The sequence below is a fragment of the Petaurus breviceps genome, unplaced genomic scaffold (assembly GCF_028583685.1).
Source record: "Petaurus breviceps papuanus isolate PSGF00001 unplaced genomic scaffold, PetGlider_PUasm1.0 214, whole genome shotgun sequence".
NCBI classification, from domain to species: domain Eukaryota; kingdom Metazoa; phylum Chordata; class Mammalia; order Diprotodontia; family Petauridae; genus Petaurus; species Petaurus breviceps.
This window is the reverse complement of record NW_027185863.1, coordinates 2,886,807-2,891,724: the sequence shown is the minus strand read 5'-3', so window position 1 is coordinate 2,891,724 and position 4,918 is coordinate 2,886,807. Positions and strand designations below refer to the sequence as shown.

Sequence of the window (4,918 nt, the reverse complement as noted above, 5' to 3'; positions counted from 1 at the left end):
CACACACACACACACACACACACACACACACACACACACACACACACTTTACTGTGTTTTTATTTTGTATGCTATACTCTGTAGGCAGTTACTTATTTGCACACCATATTCTGGTAATAGAATGGGAGTTCTTTGAGGGCAGCAGCTATCTACAGCTTTTGCATTTGTGTTCTTCTAGTCTTTCTCAAAGCCTCTCACATTGTGCTTAAGAAATTACTATTGTGCTTTGATTTATGGATTGACAACTTTTTCATATTTTTATACATGCCACTGCCAATAGTTAGAATGTCCTTCTATCTCCTCTTTGCCCACTAAATATTTGACTCTAATGTCACCATCTCCATTCAGCTTTCCCTCAGCCACACTGTTAATAGCAACTTTTCCCCATGGGCTTCATATAGAATTTGCATTCCACCTCTCTAACAAACCCATCATATAATATTGTACATTATGGTAACTTGAGTTTGTGTTTTAGCTCCCTGCTAGACTATAGGTTCCATGAGGGTAGGGGCTATGTATCACCTACATTTTGATTCGTTCCTAGTCTTTAACACAATTTATATAATTTAAGAAATATTATTGAATGAATACTGAATTTTCTTTCAGATACATTAGTGCTCCCCAGAGCATGAACCAGATATAAATTCTCCTGAAGGCGGTATCTGGTCTAAGGATGTGCAAGATATAGAAATGTACCTGTGAAAAAATAAAATCTGTGCTTGGGTTCTTTTGTCCATGTTTATCAATAACAGGCAAAATAGAACTATAATTTAACAGACTATATTCATGCAGAAAGCTAGGTCCTTCCTTCCTAAATAATGAAGTAATTTAATACAAATAGGGGTGACTTTATTCTCCACAGAGTACTGATCAGTGGCTGGGTAATTATGACCATAGCATATGGTTAATAAATAGATGATAAGATATTACCTAAAGAGAAAAATAAAGGAGATGCAACTCTGGAAGGAGGGAAACCCCAGAAAAAAACTAAACATTTTAAAAAGCTTTCTTTATGACAAAGAATCTTTGTCAGACAAAATCTATCCATACACACTATAAGGGAAGTATACATGTCAAAGTTTGGCATTCTTTTAACTGCATATAGTTTCAAAGTCTATAGGCATTTTAATATCACCAGAGCTTAATTTTTTTTTAGTTGGTTGGGTTGACCCTGGGTTTTTCTTGGTTAGATTCTCCTTGAGTTTGTCTTGGCTAAAGGCCAACTTTGCTAAGAACAATTAGCAAGTTTGTGATTTTTAAGGGTTTGTTTAATCTTCTATCGTCAATCTTTATTGCTTTTAATTCAGAGGTTTTCTGCCTCCAGAAAGAGCATTAGTAACTATCAGTAAATGAAATTTTCCCCTTGATGTTTACACTTCTCAGTTTTGTTCTTTACAGTAGGGACCCAGATTCAGTTAATATTTTTATGCTGCTAACACCTGTAATCAAGTCCTTTGGGTCTTAAGGTAACAAATAAGTCTCCTCAATATGACTTGAAGCTCAAACCTAGGCTAGACTGCCTCTTTAGCCTTTTGTGTTTACACATTTTAGCTCATAGAAATATGAATGCACATGGCACATAGTCACATAAGTATTATCACACATACCTTATCCCCTCTCTCTTCTACCCTGTGACTCTCTCTGTCTATAGAAGTTTGAGATGATGCTGAAGATGATAGTTATAACAAGAGCTAAACTTTTCTGCTTCAGAGATTAAGGCAGTATGATTTAGTGAAAATAGTAGTAGCTTTGGAGTCTTATCATATGCCATTGTTATGACCAAAAAAGTCAGTGTAAGGGTCTAGAAAAGTTCAGATTGATTCTCAGCTACCCATATCACATCCATTTGCCAGAAGCAGAAATCAAACTTAAATGAGATGGAATATGGTACAGAGGAAAGAGTATTGACTCTGGAGTCAGAGGACATGGGTTCAAATCCTGCCTCCAATGATTAATCTGTGACCTGGGGCAAATCATTTAACCTTTCTGGGTTTCAGTTTCCTCATGAACAAGGTGAAGTTTGGATTAGATGACCTCCAAAATTGCTTCTAACTCTAGGCCTATGACCTTGCCTGACACTTAAGAAAACCCATTTAAGAGGATAGATTTAATCATGACACTAGAATGACAAATGTTGGCACTCTAACTTAAGTGTGTGCTTAAGATGTTGGGATTTCTACATTTCTACACCAAAAGAACAATCCAGGACTAATCATTACTGAGTAAAAGGTACATGACTAATCTCATCACAAGTAGCCCTGATTATCCCAATTGTAGTGGAGTCAAGGCTGCAGAAAGTCTAAGAAGAATACATAAACCATTATTCCCATAGTATTAGACATATATTTTAGTTCCCTTCTTTCTTATGTTTCAGCTTAAGGCCCTCCCACAAAAGTGGATGAAGGATAACTTTATTACAGTTATTTTCCTCACATGCATTGCTTGAAGAACCAGACTTGTGGTAAGGATTATTTTCATGGCTGAGAACCAAATGCCTTTTTTTTTTTTCAGGAATTCCTCAAAAAAAAAAAGCTGTCCTGCTATTTCACATAAACATAACACTCACCTATCACTGATGGACTCTGTCCAGGAACTGCATGGGTCCTGCTACCACAGCCAGAGTTCACACCTGGGAAGCAGATTTTTTTTTAAATCAATTTCTGGGTTTTTTTTGAGTTGAAGGTCTAGTTGTTACCAGATGGATTCCAACAGTCACCCTGTGGGCCACCACCCCCCCCTTCCCCAAAGAGCACTCAGATTCCAAAGACCTGGATTTGGGTCCTGCCTCTAATAATTACTAACCTTGTGACTCTGGATAAACCTTCCTGACCCTCATTTTCCTCATCTTTTAAGTGAACATGATAAAACTTACTCTGATAGTGAGGTTGTGAGGCAAGTACACTGCATTGAATTAGGTGTTATGTTAATTAATACTGTATTTCTTACTTGTAAATTTCCGGAGTGTATATGGTAGAACACTTTCCTTTGTGTTAGCTGTATAATAACTGGTCTGGTTTTGCTTATAGGATCATAGATTCAAAACTGGAAAGGACCTCAGAGGTCAGCACAGTGTAGCGCAAAGAACATTTGCCCTAACATGGAAGACGTGGGTCTAAATTCTGGTTTGCTACTTACTACCCTGTGTGGTCTTGAGAAAGTTACTTTACCTGTCTGGGCCTCAGTTTCCTCATCTGCAAAATCAGTTTCCCTTAGGACCCTTTAAAGTCTCTTCTAGTTTTATATCTGTAGTCCTATGACTTAATCCAGATGAGAAAACTGAGGAAAAAGATTAAGTGCCTCGCCCAAGATCACATGGGTACTAAGCGGCAGAGCTTGGTTTTGAAGGTAAGCCGCTTGACTTACACCGCAACATTGTTTCCGAGGTACCATTTTGCCTACGTTTCACCATACACTGGTTATTTCTTCTTAGGAACATAATGCAACTATGGAGATCAAAAGAATTAAGATTTGGGGCTCAGCGAGTAAGTGCACCTGCTCCAGTGTCGGGATGACCTGGATCAAATCTGGGCTCAGATACTTCGCACCACACCCAGAAATAACTGGCTGTGTAACCCTGAGCAAGTTGCTTAACTTCAATTCCTTAAAAAAAAAAAAAAAAGGTTAAGATTTGTAAAGCCCGCTCCTGAGCGAAGCCACTGACTCATGGGTGCTTAAAAAGCTTGCTCCTCCCCTTTGAAAACATCACGCTTTATCCATGGCTGCTAACATAGTGGATATACAGCGCTGGGTATACAACCTAAGTTGCATAGAGGCCAAGTCTCTCTCTCTTCCTCTCACATTTCCTTCCTCTGGGACATGAAGCTGCCATAATTAACTTTAATATACGTTTCTCAGTTTACCAAAAGGGAAGCGTGTGACCTTGCAACAGTACTAGGTAAAGATAATAATCATCTTTATACATGCGAGTATATGAATTGGACCTGTGATTTCTTTGACATAAAGATCTCTCCTCTTTACTAGTGCAAGTCGATACATGTTCTTCCTACAGTGCTACCAGAATGTACCAGACATGGGACCTAAACTCAGATTTTGAAACTTGAACCCGGGTTATCCCTCTACTAAGAGACGCGCTACCACACCGAGATTCACGGCATTGCCCGATCCACCACAACTCTCTACCTTTGCCTCACCATCTTTCTAAGCTGTAGAGCTGGATTTTGTTGGCCCACTTTTACAGATGGACAAATTGAGGTATTATAATTTGGAAACAAAACCCCAAGACACCTATTCTCTGGGTATCTCCAATAACCTAAGCTAAATGCCGCGTTGTACCCAGTTAACTTTCTGCTGCTTCTGTGAGCTTATACTTAAGAGCTTTTGGATGCTTTTCAAACTATTTCCCAAATAATAGACCCATTTAAAAAGTTGGAGATCGACAGGGTAAAAATGAAGGGAGGGGAGGCGAATAAAATGGGAGAAGTAGGATGCAAACATTGTCTGTTGCTTATTTTAATTCTATAGGTTCTCTCTCCCTCCTGTGAACTGTCATTAAAGATTTCCTATTTTCTGATTGTTTTTTATTCCTACAATTTCCTAGTGCCATTGCCTCTGCCTAGGGAAATACACAGACTTGCATTCAAGCCACACGTCAACCAGCAAAATGCTGCAGTGTGATCCTCTGTTCCTTCTGGGCTTTACCCACATAGAACAGCCCCCTTCCAAACCTTGACAAATTTCAGTAGGGATGAACTGAAAGCTCCCTATCCCCAACCGGCAACCAGGATACCAGAGTATTGGACCCTGGTTAGGAAGTACTTGTGGGGGCAGTGTGGAAGGAAGAATGCATTGGGGGTGAGGGAAAATGCAGGTGCAGGAAGACCCACCCGGGTAGGGAAGTAGATAGCAGAACATCCCCCCCCCCCCCCCCCCCCCCCCCCCCCCCCCCCCCCCCCCCCCC

The 4,918-nt window shown here is 39.8% G+C and overlaps 1 long non-coding RNA gene across 1 annotated transcript in view; it reads right to left on the bottom strand.

Moving 5' to 3' along the window:
* Nucleotides 1-4,918, bottom strand: part of LOC138165710 (uncharacterized) — an 81,443-nt gene that overhangs the window by 75,938 nt on the left and 587 nt on the right. Inside the window, exon 2 of the long non-coding RNA XR_011169423.1 lies at nt 2,567-2,629. This is a non-coding gene — a long non-coding RNA (uncharacterized lncRNA). The remainder of the gene's footprint in view (nt 1-2,566; nt 2,630-4,918) is intronic.